The 14,713-nt window shown below is 33.5% G+C and overlaps 1 long non-coding RNA gene across 1 annotated transcript in view; it reads left to right on the top strand.

Moving 5' to 3' along the window:
* The first annotated feature begins 6,212 nt into the window (after positions 1-6,212).
* Positions 6,213-14,713, top strand: part of LOC111089632 — a 23,898-nt gene continuing 15,397 nt past the window's right edge. Inside the window, exons 1-2 of the long non-coding RNA XR_002613853.1 lie at positions 6,213-6,224; positions 10,524-10,528. This is a non-coding gene — a long non-coding RNA (uncharacterized LOC111089632). The remainder of the gene's footprint in view (positions 6,225-10,523; positions 10,529-14,713) is intronic.

The following is a 14,713-nucleotide window of genomic DNA, read 5'->3' as shown; positions in this document are numbered from 1 at the left end:
TGCCATAAAATCGAGCTCCGCACGTTGGGCCTGTAGATGTGTTATAAAAGTGACGATCAAATCTTTTTATTTGATTAGACAAGTCGAAGACTTGACTGTGGGCACTTTTGACTTGCTGTATTCCCTCTAGTTTAGTCTAGGAACGACTAGCGCAAATAACACTTGAGTAGCTTTGCTTGAACACCCAGAAACAGAGCACTAGCTTACCGGATTTTCTATTATTTGTTTGGTTATAAACTTTATATGGCTATTATATTCTTACATTATTAAACTTCGTTAGGGTGCATTTCTTAGTAATATTTAACAAAACAATTAAAATAGCAGAAAATAATTTATAAATGTCAAGTAAAAGAAACGACACAATTACTTTGTTGAAGGAATTGCTTACGAAGAGTGAATTGACAGTACGTTGTGAAGTATTAGAATGAAAAAGCTCAGTGACTTTATAGTTTAAGCATAATTTTAATAATATCCCACTCGCTTCTTCTACTTCCAAAATTCCACATAGCACTAACAACTGAAAAACTTTCTATTATTTTCAAAAATATGTATTATAAAATCCAATGCCTACCTAGGCTATAGGATGAATTTACCTACAATAGTACAAAGTTTATTCTTCTAACCTTCTTCACCTTCGAGAGAGAGTTCCACAAACAATAACTTTAACGTGTAAAATATTTGCTGGAAGAAAATACATCTTTCAACTATGTTAGGAAAACCTCACAAAGAATTCCAATGAAGTCGGGGAGTGCCAGCTACTAAGGTTGACAAGTTTGTTTTTACCTGCATCAGTGCAGTTAATAAACGTTATACTAGGGAATACTTCTAGAGTGTTTTGTGTATTTATCGTGGAAATTAGATTCTTTATGGAAATAACGTTTGGTATTGTCGTTGGGAGTTACATTATTATTATTAACGCACGAAAGTTTAATTATGTACGTTTGGCAGTAGTGCTCACAAACACGCGCTCACACATTCATTGCAGTATTCCTGCGGTTTTTTTCAATCAATAAATCAAATTTCAGAATTTTTTTTAGCCTGAGCATATTATTTCTATTTATCCTGTTTGATAATACGTCAACAAAGTTAACTAAATTTACCTGCCCTGACAGCATATTTTAACTTATTTATATAAGAAGTATATTGGGTAAGTGTTACCAGAAATGAAATAATACGTGTTGCAATCAACGAGAAGACATAAACTGTTCAACGAGATATTAAGTTTCCATTGTTCCAGTATTTACCTTGTACCTGTAACATGTATAGCATTACTAGCTAAGTACATTACTGTTATTTTCTCAACCGTTAACAGGTTTATATCCAACTTGGAATTATAATAACTAAAGTAAATCTTGGGCTGAAAATAAACTAATTTTAACGAGGGAACATGATAATTATCCTCTGCTATGTTTGTGTGTTTGAAGTTATGCACAAAGCTACACAATGGGCTATCTGTGTCCTGCCCACCACTGGTATCGAAACCCGGTTTCTAGCGTTGTAAGTCCGCAGACATACCGCTGTGCCTCTGGGGGACATATGATGTACGACAGTGTGATTGTGCTTATTGTATACTTCAAGACAATAAGTTTTAATTATTGAACAAAGGAAAATCTTAAAGCAAGGAACTAATCCTTAAAAATTCTAATGCAGTAGCGTTATAGCGCATTATTTTATATTACTGATAAAATATTTCATAATACAGGCATGCAAGTATAAAAAAAGTAGCTACTGTGTTGATGAAAGGCTAGTTTTTAATATATATATACATAGGGAAGTTGCAGTTTCTAATATGTAGAGATAAACATTAGAAAGTAACTAAGAAATAAACTTCATTCTAACTTGCACGATTAATTTTATCTTTATAAGCGCGCCTTGGTGGCTCAGCAGTAAACTTCCAGGCTTATAGCCCTAAAAACCGGGGTTAAACACCAGCGGTGGGTAGCTTTCCACTCAAAAACAAACAACTGATCAACATAAGTTTAGTGTCGGGATCGTTATTTGTACAGTTATTTTCCACATTTCTTTTGAGATCAATGAAGTAATAAGATGTTTTGGATTATTACTATTTTGCTCGCACACTAAAGCTACTGATCATATATAATTGGCGGTGAAGCCTTTTTTTTATTCCTGTAAACTTCCAGTGGAGCATAGGGCCGCAACAACACTTCGCCAACGGAAGGTGTTGTTGCAGTTATTTGTAGCAGGTTGGTTTTTACGGGGTGGAGTTGCTAGCCCCGCGCCCAACCCTCCTTCTTTCTCATCCTGGACTTGGGACCAGGCATGTTTGGTGTGACGGGGATTCGAACCCGCGACCCTCAGATTACGAGTCGAGCGCCCTAACCACCTGGATATGCCGGGCCTGGGGGTGAAGCCTAGAAATGAGAAATTCTCAACTATCTTCGTCACAGTTACTCATTACCTAAACATATGTTGATTTCTTGGTTAACCAACATAAGATTTGAGCTCTTAATTAACGATCATACTTTTCTGCAACAGCAAGAAAGGTAAATAATCTTTTTGAATAACACATATAACACAACACAATTATGCACTTTCTCAATCCATAATACAAGAACAGTAAGTAATGCATACATCCATGTTTTTAATCTGGATGTCTTGTAAATACATTAACAAATGTACATCGAGACTTTCCATTACAGAAAATAAAAACGAATTAATTCTTGTCATTTTTTTTTGTTCTAGATTCTATCATGGTAAAGTGCTGCAAACATACACACAGAGAGACGCACAAATAGTAAGGAAAACCTATACAAGAGAAGCGGAACATGTGGCTGGGTTGCTAGTTTTCCAAAAATATTATTAATTGGCGCTGGTCACGCAAGCAATTTGTATATGTCACATATGGTAGCTTCAGAATTTCCAACAGTTTTTGAAAGCAGTATAATGCATAAACATCATTATTTCAGTTGATAAAATTAATGGAAATCGAACGTTGTGGAGCGAATAAATTTCCTTTCGTACGTAATGACTTTCACGTGCTGATTCTGTGCTCAGGCTATGAACTACGCGGTTACACTGGCTGTGTCTTTAAAGGAGTTACTCTCATAAGGAAATGAAAATCGTCTGTGCTAAGGATTCCTGAAAAATTTTGCCAAAAATTGTTATTTTGTTAAAATCCAATTTATTCATAGAAGCTCATTTTAAATTGTGGAAAACAATATCGTTAAGCTAGTAAATTTAGTCGTGCTTCCACAGACACAAAATTCACCTGTGTTCAGAATTATTACGGGGTTTTTCAATTAGTGGTAATAAACTTAGTTAATAAGCAACTTTTTTTTTGGAAAATCAAATTTTGTATTACAAAGCAAAGTACTAACAAACTCTTAAAAATACAAGTTTGATGTACGTGATTTAGTACATGAAGCCCCCCCCCCCCAAACAAACAAACAAATACTACATGAAATATATTTTGACTCTAAATACTTTATTATTTGTTGGAAATTTGTTCAATAGGGTATGAAAAAGTCTCCAAATGTGTACGGTAAAATCGACAAGCTCTCAAGGCCACGCCAGTCTTTAATGCATAGGATTTATTGTACGGCGGAAATGAAAATCCTCCATGTTCGAAAGACTTGAAGAGTCTTGTAAATAATGATTAATATACTTAGTCAATAGTGAGTTTATATAGAGAAGGAAAGCTTTTATTACCTGTTAAGTTATCAAGAAACATATTAGATCACCTGTCACGCTACAATGGAGTTTCGCATTTATAGAGAAATATAGCAATCATGCATAATTAGAATAGGAATCACAAAAGCATTAACTTCTGATGTTAGATGTAGGGGAAAAAACCTTTCCAAAATACTATGGTCAGTCGAACTCTGTAATTGAGTTTAGCTTTATTATTTTTTTTTACGAACTTCAGATGTGCGGTATGGACGGGGATGCAAATATGACACCTTTGTGAATATAATATAAAGAAATACACATATACAAGTAGTGCAGTTAATTATATTATATTGAAAACAGGCGTATATAATATATTTAATTTGGGACTAAAGGCATTTCAGTTAAAATCAAGAGGAAAAAAGAGCCTGAAATACACTTCAATCCACCACGTTCTTAGACTTCCCCAATTTGTACATGTTGGATATTCTCGACTTTTCTCTCTGCAATAAAAAGTTCATAATTAACCATGAAACTGTTTATATGTTTATTGGTTACAGTGCATCAAGCTATTTGGTTAACTAGATGGTGCTGTACATTTTGATATGAAACATATTAATCACATATCAAACCAAAACAACTGTATCAAGATCACTTGATCACCGCAGAAATAGGTCGATGGGAGGAAACGTCGCTTCAACAAAAATGTTCAATGATTAATGTAAACATTTACTGTGTTATAGCTGATCAGTAACTAAACCCTAAAATTTTAGTCAGCAAACCTACACTGTAATGCCAAAAGTATTCAGATATATGAGGGTCTTTCTAAAAATGTGTCTTTTGGAAATTATTTTCATTGCTTCTTCAAAAGGTCGACCAGCTTGTGATAACAAAAATATTCAGCCTAATCTCTCGATCTAACCTATTCACATGATCCCCAGAGCGTTCTAAATGGTAAAAATCTTGGCTCTGATAGGTCATTTCAAAACATCGGCATTATTATTTTGAAACAAGACATGAGCTATAAGAGTGTTGTGGCAGAAGGTATTATACTGCTGGAACGACACATTCGCTTGTTGACAAAAAACAAAAAAAACCTGCAAAGGTACTTACAATATGCTCTTTTATAATCTTTTGATATCCTTGGGCATTCCAAAATCACAGAATGCAACCAACACCGTCATAACAATCGTTCACAGCTGATACAACAAAAAATCATAATCATAATATTTGTGATAAAAAGTCTAAGGCTATCTGTCGCAATCCTTAATTTTGAGCTACTAACCAGAGGGAAGGTAGCCAGTCGGTAGCACCCATGCTAAGGGTTTGGCTGTTTCTCTTATAAGGCACCTACAACTTCAAGTTTGGGGAATATTTTGCGATATCTGTTGATTCGAACCCGAATCTCCAGCTCCAAAACCTAGAACTCTACCAAAGGTCCAAACCGTGACCTTAATCATAATAAAATTGTTCACCGGCTTACCTCCAGGCCATTATTTCGCATCACTTTGAAGCTGTGAGAAGCAGCTTTCATCACTACAGGCCCTCTAGTGGCTTAGCGGCAAGTCTGAGGGCCTATACTGCTAAAAACTGTGGGTACAGCACAGATAGTCCATTGTGTAGCTTTGTGTTTAACAAAACAAACAAACATAACCATCGCTGTAGAAAACTGTTAACAACTGGCAAATTTTCAAACATGATATGCTTTGAAACGTGAATATTCTTTAAGTTATTTATAGATTTATAAATATTATATTGACAGAGAAAACATTGCATGGACATCAACGGGGGTGTTTTTCATATGTGACGAGACTAAATTTAGCGAGGTCAATGTGAGTTTGCTGCAAATACGACTTCACTATTCTGATAATTGAACAGTTGTATGCTTCCCTCACTTCTCACCCATCTGATCTTTTTCTAGATATTATACTATAAAGTTGCAGGTATCATTGAAAGATTTCATACACTCTATTCTAGCTGTTCTTACAAATTTCTCTTTGACATTTCCAGCAACCCATAATTTCTCACCATTCAAATCTCTCTTTCACATTTCCAGCAACCCATAATTTCTCACCATTCAAATCTCTCTTTCATATTTCCAGCAACCCATAATTTCTCACCATTCAAATCTCTCTTTCACATTTCCAGCAACCCATAATTTCTCACCATTCAAAATTACTTAATTCACGATGTTTGGGCATCTTGTGAACACTTTCGTATCATTGATCTACCTATTTATTGTTTTATTTTTCCCTATCTAGAAAAGTATTTATGATTAATGGAACGTGTTTCCAGATGCGTTTGTCAGGGTAATGCTTACCAAAGAAATTAACTTGGCTTACATGTTTGTAAGATGAAAACACGATAGTTATACAACACTGTGTACTACAGAACTGATAATACAGTTTGGTATCTTAGACGAAACTCCGTGACATTGTTTATATCTTTGTGCAATATAGTGTACCAGGTTATTTAGTGTATTTCGATTTACACCACTGCTGAAGCATATATTACCGCACGAAAACGAAAAAAGGAATAACAAAGTGTTTGCTAAAGTGGAGATAGATAGATAGAGATAGACAGACAGATAGGAAATTGTACTACTCTACTTAAAAATCTGAAGCTTCTAATCATCTGAATCAGGATTAGCTTCCTCAACCTAGTAATATTTTATGAATTATAAAAGGTTTTGACCCTCGTTTGTTATCCTTAATCTGGCAGTCGAGATTTATTGGCATAATATCATATTGAAGAGGCTTAGCTAACGTTGGTTCGAAGATGTTTGTTTGAAATCTACTTACGTTCAGGTAGATTACTAAACATCACTATTTATTATCAGTATTCGCATTTGTGTCTGTATCTCCAAACACTCTTATACGTAGAAGCTAATGCATTGGTAAAATGGACAAACTGGTACAGAAGATTAGGGGATTTGCAACAATATATACATGCATACCCAAAAACTTAACATAAAGGGGATTTCTGCTTAAGCTACAGTAGCCTGGATTTACTCTGTGCATGTTGGTTGTACATGACGCGAAAGTTGATGCTCCGAAGTAGCTTATGTGTGAAATTTGAAGCGTTTAGATTTCTATGTAAAGATAAAAGATATCACTATTTTTTCTAACTTTTTATAGCAAGAAAGAACCATTCGCAAGTCCTAAGTCTGAATATCTTAATTAGAAGTCGAATCATCAATAAATTAATATCAAAGTTTTTAAAACTTATTCAAGACATTATTTTATGCTGTTTTTTACATGAAATATGAATCTAATTTAGAAGTAATGGTATCTTAAAGTTATAATCTTTAAGTTTATGGAATATTGACAAGAAAGTTTCGTAATGATATTTTCGCTGAAGACTAATGACAAAAAGTGACGTGGTGTAATATCCATATTGTAGGCTAGTGAAAAAATGGCGTAATGAAATCTTCGTGTAGAGCTAATGAAAAAAAAAGACTCCATGATATAGTGGAAGTAGACTACTGATAAAAAAATTGATATGATATTTTACTAAATATTCTGACAACTGACAAAAAACGAAGTCATGATATCATGGCAATGTATTACTGATAAAAAAAGGATGTGATGATACTTCTCTTGAGGGCTAAAAAGAGATGTCATAATATCCTAGCTAAAGAATACTGACAAAAAAACGACTCAATAATATCTCATCTTTGGACTCTGAAAAAAAAAGTGACGTCGTGATATCCTAGCTGTGTACTACTGACAAAAAGCGACGTCAGTTGACAACCTATGTAAGAAATACTGACTAAAAGTGACTTTATGGTATTTACACTACTAACTCTGACAAAAACTGGCATCGTGATATCCAAACTGTAAGAGGTACTGTACAGTAAAGACGGTGATTAGACTTGGTTCAATAGTCTTCCAGTTAATTACGATACAAAGAAAAAAAAAAACGACCTGGCATGACCTGGTGGTTAGGGTGCCCGATTCACAATCTAAGGATCGCGGGTTCGAATCCCCGTCACCGCACATTCTCGCTTTTTTCAACCGTGCGGACGTTATAATGTGGTGGTCAATCACACTATTCGTTGGTAAAAAAGTAGCCCGAAAGTTGACGGTGGCTGGTGCGTTCCTTCTAGTCTATCACTGCTACATTAGGGTTTGGTTTGTTTTGAATTTCACGCAAAGTTATATGCCCCTAATTTAGCAGTGAAAGACTAGACGGAAGGCAGCACCGCCAACTCTTGGGCTACTCTTTAACCAACAAATAGTGGGATTGACCGTAATATTATAGCGTACCCACGGTTGAAAAGGCAAGCATGTTTGGTGGGATGGGGATTCTAACCGGTTGTTTGTTTTACAGCAAAGACAAAGCCACATTGGGCTCTCTGCTTGTCTACCGTGTGGATCAAACCCCGGATTTAAATTTTGTAAGTCCGCATACTTACTGCTGTCTCCCGGGGAAACAGGAAAACGAAAAGTAAGTTGTGGAAAGATAACTAAAATGTTACGTTCCTGGGTATTAGAAAGGCATGAAAAAAAGAAGTGGATAAGATATCTGAAGAATAAATCAAACAGAACTTCGGACATATGGAATGAATTAGAACAAATTTTACAAGATGATTAATGTAAATGCAATATAAAAGAGAATAAATAAATAAAAACTTTAAAAGTAATTTTAGAACATGAGTGGAAAATAGAAAGATCGTGGGAGCTCAAGAAGAATGACGATCAAACCCTACAATTCGATCAGACAAGAAGATATCAAGAGTTGACGGAGGATACTGTTGACTAGCTGCCTTCCCTCTAGTCAATCATTTCAAAATTGAAGATCGCTATGTGAAGGTAGCTTTAAGCGTGATGTTAAAGCAGACGAACAAACCAGTCACAATGAGATGATTGTGACGATATCTATCTGAGGGAGCAGAACATCTCCTTCATATCAAAGTTAAAAGAGACATTACCACTCACCATGCCATGTTTCTTGGGCACGGTAAAACTGTAATGGAATATGGTTACTGTTTATTTCCATTCGTATCGCAGAAGCATCAAGCAGTGTGTAATAATTACATGATAATCAAAGTTATCACAACAGTTATGTTGTAACATTGAGATAACATTTATAAGTTTCAGGATTGGGCCTGATATGTTTAACATACCCACTAAGTGCTTAACCAACCGAAATAAATTATTGATGCTCTAGCAATTCTTACTAAAGCACTTATTAAATTACTCAAACTGTATACCAGAATTCCACATTCCTCTTCTCTCACAACCAATACCAAGGACTAAGCTAGTCAGAAAGATGGTTTTCTTTCCTCCTGACTGGTTACGCTAGCAGGAAGATCTACACTATATTATACGCAAGTTTCTGATATATTACTTATGATGGTATTCTTGAAGTTTTACAGGGGGAGAAAATAATAATTATGTCAACTCTTTTATTGCACCAAAAATGTACTCTTTTAAATTAATTGATTTCTTCTATCCATTATATAGTACAAAATGTTTCCAGCCATATCGAACCTCAATTTTCAGCCTCTGGGAACTACACATTGTTGTTTAGTACACAAGAACAACATGTATATCTACAAGAGAACCCCGTGTTTTTATTTGAGCCACAGCTAAGAACCACTTGCAATGAGAAGACACGTTTAACAACAATGAAATAAGAATCATCCGTTAGAATGTCGATTCATTCCCCATCAGATGAAACGTCTCAGCTATGTACTTTTTACAGCTATGTTAAGGTTGAGAACGTTTTAACAAAAATATTAACTTTGTAAGGTAACGTAACTGAAAGTCTTTGGGGTCTAAATTGTAAACTGATAGACTGAATTTTATAATATTTACTTTAATCTCTGAAATATACCTAAACCACGTGCTACACGCGACATATTATATGTTACAGGAGAACCTGGAACGTAAGTGAGTTCCTTGGATGACGTTAAAGCGAGGGAATCGTCATGTAATTACTTCCTACGCACAATAATCGATATTCCAGCTTTCCAAGTACATCACACTTTGTAACATCAGTTGGCTCACTAACGTCACCCAGATCTTAGGTTGTTGTGGAGATACTCACAAGAAAACGATTTATCTGAAAATCTTCTAGCATGGTCTTCTTATAATACATTTTTCTAATAATACTCTTTTTTTATTGACTAGAGTGAACATTTTTGGTAAGATGTATTCAATAAACAATAAGTATCACTTTTTGGCAAAATTTTAACTGCAAATCTTATGAGCTTGTGGCAAATCTAATTTTAACTATTAACCAAAGATCTTCAGTACTTGAGACAATATAGAAATTGTGTTGTTGATGGTTGAACTATTATGATAAAATCAACGTTTTCTTCTACAACTTCTTCTGTCTAGATTTCATATTCTATATAGTAATGTCTCGTGTTTCATATTAGTGTATTCTTTGCTTTAAGCGCTATTTCTACCCGAATAGTTTTTCTTATCTGAGTTCAAGCCATTGTCACACTTAATGTATGTTCACCAACATAATATCATTCAGCATAAACATATTGACTTTCAGTTTTTGTTTTTAAATGGAATCATAACATCACAATTTGGTTTCACTCATGTAGGGTCTCCTTACTACTTCATCTTTAGGCTTTTATCTTTTATGCAGTGTTGAATTTCAAAGTTTTATTTAAAATGCTGACTTATTCTGTTCGTTTCTATCTCAGAAATCAGTAGCAAAATTCATGCAGTCTTGAAGAAGAAACACATTTTATGACTAAGTGATAACCGTTTAGTTTGAGTAGGAATAGCCAGAGAGTTACTCCTTTAGATCAGGTAGTAAAGTTCTAGCTTGACTTACTAAAGGTAGCAGGTTCGATCCCGTGCCATACAAATATAATAACGAATTCAACATCTCAATATAAATTCATTCCATAGTGTAACAAAACTGGGTAGCAATTGTAACGTCAAGCAGCGAAATAATTCTAGATATGTATATGAATTTGGACTAACTCAAATCTCCCAAGCTGGCCGTATCTCGTGAGATATTATTGGGTTTACGACCGAAAATTTCGTTAACAGCAAGAGTACCCAGGTAATGAAACACTTAATTGTAATCTTTCTGACTAAAAACGCACGAATAATATATTTAATTAGCTGTATTCATTACTTGATTGGTTTCTATTTTTCAACATAGTGGGTAGCCTATCGTTATTATAAACCATACAAATATTATATAATATCACGCAAAATATATATTAGTATACGTCGTCTGTAAATCTGTATGCTATGAAATTGAGCATATATGCCATCTGAGCCTAGATGTTAATATTTCGTTAGAGTAATGATATCATTATTAAAGAAACTAACAAACAAAATTCATATTTAGACTTAGAAAAAAGTAAATCAATGGCGAGCAGTATATTTGATCATATCTTAATAAATTTTGTGTTTCATGTAGTGTGGCTATGAACAGTAATACTCGAAATATTTTTGTTGTTTTTTATGTGAGAAATGTATGGGCTAACTAACATATATCTCAAGCAAATGCATAGATGTTTGACAGAATTATGCAAGCAACGAAATATTAAACCGAGCTGTGTGAGTCATAATTATTACACACTGAATTCATACTCGAGTTCTACCAAGCCAAGAATTTACACTACACGTAGATGTAAAGTCTGGCAAAAAGTGGCTGAATTTGAAGGGTTACTTAAATTATGGCCTAAGTATTTCCTTATGTATTTTATTCACACCACAATCGTGTTCTGATTAAAGTAATTATATATATATATTTGGTTCAGTTGTAGTCAGAAATAAATGATATTTTCTAGTTGCATGCTTTTCTCAGAGATTACACAAAATAAAATTTCTTTCATAGAAATGTTTAGAATTATACTTCCTGACAGATCTTGATCATATGTTCAGTTCAAGCTATCAGAATTTAGCCATTTGCGTTATAGGGTCGTCCTTAAGTCATAAGTTAATACTCAAAAACCTGCGTTTAAAGTGATACACTGTCTTACAAATTCAAACGTGACTACCACCCATATTTTGTGTCACTTTGTTCTTTCATGCTTGGTCAGTTCCGGCCGACAATTGCATAGTTGCACGTGATAAAGAGATCATATCTCTGGGTCGATATCATTTCTGGAGTTTGTGAACGTTGTCACGCAATGCGGAAACGTCTGTATAAATAAGCAAGTGAATAGCACGTCTACTATCCGCCTAGCTCATAAACGAAATCAAGTATTTTGTTGGTTGCTAACAAATTTAAAGTCCTAAACAGAATATATAATGTTTAGTTAGCTACTAACGACAAAGAAGGAGGGGTATGTTAACGATGATTTGAACTGGTTGCCTTTATACTATAGATTAAATATTTATGAAATAATATATATATATATATACATATAATAAATGAATCATAACAGTTATAGGATAAATTACAGCAAGACTTTTCATATAAAAAAGAAAGTTTGGGTTATAAATGCTTGAAGGATATGGGTTATAAATGCTTCGAATTTAATTATCATAAATCAAAACTGTAAAATCGATCACTAAAAATGCTTTTTTAAATTCAGAAATTTATTGTGTAACGAATATTCGGTCAAACTTAACAGATTTTTTTGTGGTTTTCATATTATAGACACAACTTATTTACTATAAATAAAATAAAAATTTGATTTTTCTTATCAACTGAATAAGTTCTGTTGCGTCAAAATTACAACATAAATAAAAAACGTTGAACATTTAAAAAATACAAATATAACACGTGCATGTTTGCAAACACTCATATTTTTTCTATATTCAAAGTATAATAACATTCTTCTAAAAGTTGTGTATTATTTACCCTGATCCAACCAGTTGAAAACAAAGTTAAAATAACTAAGATTTGTAAGCTTAACTAATTTAGAAGGTTTAATGGTATAGATATTATTTCAATATAGAAAATTCATATAAGTTTAAAGCTCAGTTAAATTTCGATATCCACTTATATAGTTGCAAACTTATAGTTTAAATTGGGTTAAACTCTTATAACGAATTAATCCGCTTCTGTTGTTAAACGTCTAATTGTTTAGATACTAGAATTATTCGGATATTACTTAGTGATCTACACAGTTTTACAGTATTAGACTCAATCAATTTTAAGTTATCTTAAATGTTTATTGTGAAATGTTTGGTTCGCGTGTTACAAGTAGATCACAGAAAAATAGAACTTTAAACTCTAGTTTAACCTCACATTGTTTTGTGACTTAACCAACGAACCACTGTATTTAAAAAAATGCTTATATTTTATATAAAAATTCAAGATGGAAAATGCTACCTCCTTAGCAGTTTTTCAGATAAATTTATTCAGTATTACATTTTAAAAACGTCTCCTCAGGATTGTGAGCTTAGCTTTACAGCATTTTAGGATATATAAAATAAACGTTTGCCATTACCTTAGCATCACTTACAAGTAGCAAGAGCCTAATTTTTTTTCCCTTGGTTCATTTGATCTTACTTTAAGAAAAGTACAGCAGAAAAAACAGCAAGAAAGCGCTACGATATCCATTGCTGAATATCACTGTACAATGAAACCTTAAGCACTATCAGCATGACGTCTCGTAGAACTTATATATCCGCCCAAGCTAATACAGGCCTCATTTAGAGCTCCATAATTATCTCGTAAACCAAAGCCGCACGAGCTCCAGTGATGGTAATGGACTTTAGCAGTTATTGAGCACTGAGTAATTTTGTAGCGACGTGGTAGAATAATCTTGGGTAAGATCGAAGCTTCCTGGTTTCGAAATACAAGAAACAGAATCCGATATCAGGAGTAGCTTTATGCATTTTTTTTTGTATGTGAAGCTTTTATATATGTTGCTTAATAGAGAAAAAAAATGTATATAACTCTCCTTTCCCAGTCACATATTAATCTGATTGGAAGATCGAAAATAATATCATATACTAAAAAACAACAACAAACAAACAAAAACGTCAATTGTCTGAGTTACATTGGGTAAATTAACATGCTATTATAATTTGTATGAGTTACATTGGGTAAATTAACATGCTATATTATAATTTGTATGAGTTACATTGGGTAAATTAACATGCTATATTATAATTTGTATGAGGTACATTGGGTAAATTAACATGCTATATTATAATTTGTATGAGTTACATTGGGTAAATTAACATGCTATATTATAATTTGTATGAGTTACATTGGGTAAATTAACATGCTATTATAATATCTACATCAAATATCCATGAACGATGTTGTTGTTTTTTATTAAGCACAAAGCTACACAAAGGGCTATGTATGCTCTGCTCACCACGGGTATCGAAACTCGGTTTCTAGTGGTATAAGTCCGCAGACATACATACCACTGTGCCACAATCAGTAAACGAACATAACTGGTCTTTAAAGTAATGAAATAACACTTCCAGGTAAACAAAACCATCTAGATGCAGTGGAAGATGATGACAAATTGACTTTTTAGATAACTAATTATGGTTTTGTTTCGTAAACACTGTCGTAAGTATCACTTCTACATCATATACAAAAAAATAAAAGATTTGTAAAAAAACAAAACAAAATAAAGCAGAGAGGAAAGGTCTCGTTACATAACGTTCGACTTTCACGTTGATACTGTTTTATGATTTTGTATAAAGCTATTTTCAATTACTTAGAATGTAGCTTAAAACTCTTGTAAGGAATAATTTGAGGAAGGGACACCAAAAAACATGACACACCACTCTAAATTTCTGTATCTAACTATAACATTTAAAAACATAACAAGTATTGTTACTAAGTTTTCTTATGGTACTGGGCAAGATATGGTCCAGTGGTTTGTATGTCTGGACTGTGAATCCATGGGTTCATAATCTGTCTCATGTTACCTGTAACGAACTTGGTATATATATTTATTTTAATATCAAGGTTTGTTTAGATTAAATTTGTATTTTGAAACATGCATAGCCTATACAGTTAAATATGTATTGCGAAACTCTCGCTATTATAATTTGTCTGAGTTACATTGGGTAAATTAACATGCCATCATAAAAAGAAATTCCCATCATCTCAACAAAAACCTGTATCTGTTCAATCCACTAAAGTTGAGGATTCTTCTAAAAAAAATCCAGCTCCTTTAGTT

Source organism: Limulus polyphemus, unplaced genomic scaffold, assembly GCF_000517525.1.
Source record: "Limulus polyphemus unplaced genomic scaffold, Limulus_polyphemus-2.1.2 Scaffold125, whole genome shotgun sequence".
NCBI lineage: Eukaryota > Metazoa > Arthropoda > Merostomata > Xiphosura > Limulidae > Limulus > Limulus polyphemus.
The sequence above is the reverse complement of the archived record's forward strand: the minus strand, read 5'-3'. Positions and strand labels throughout refer to the sequence as shown.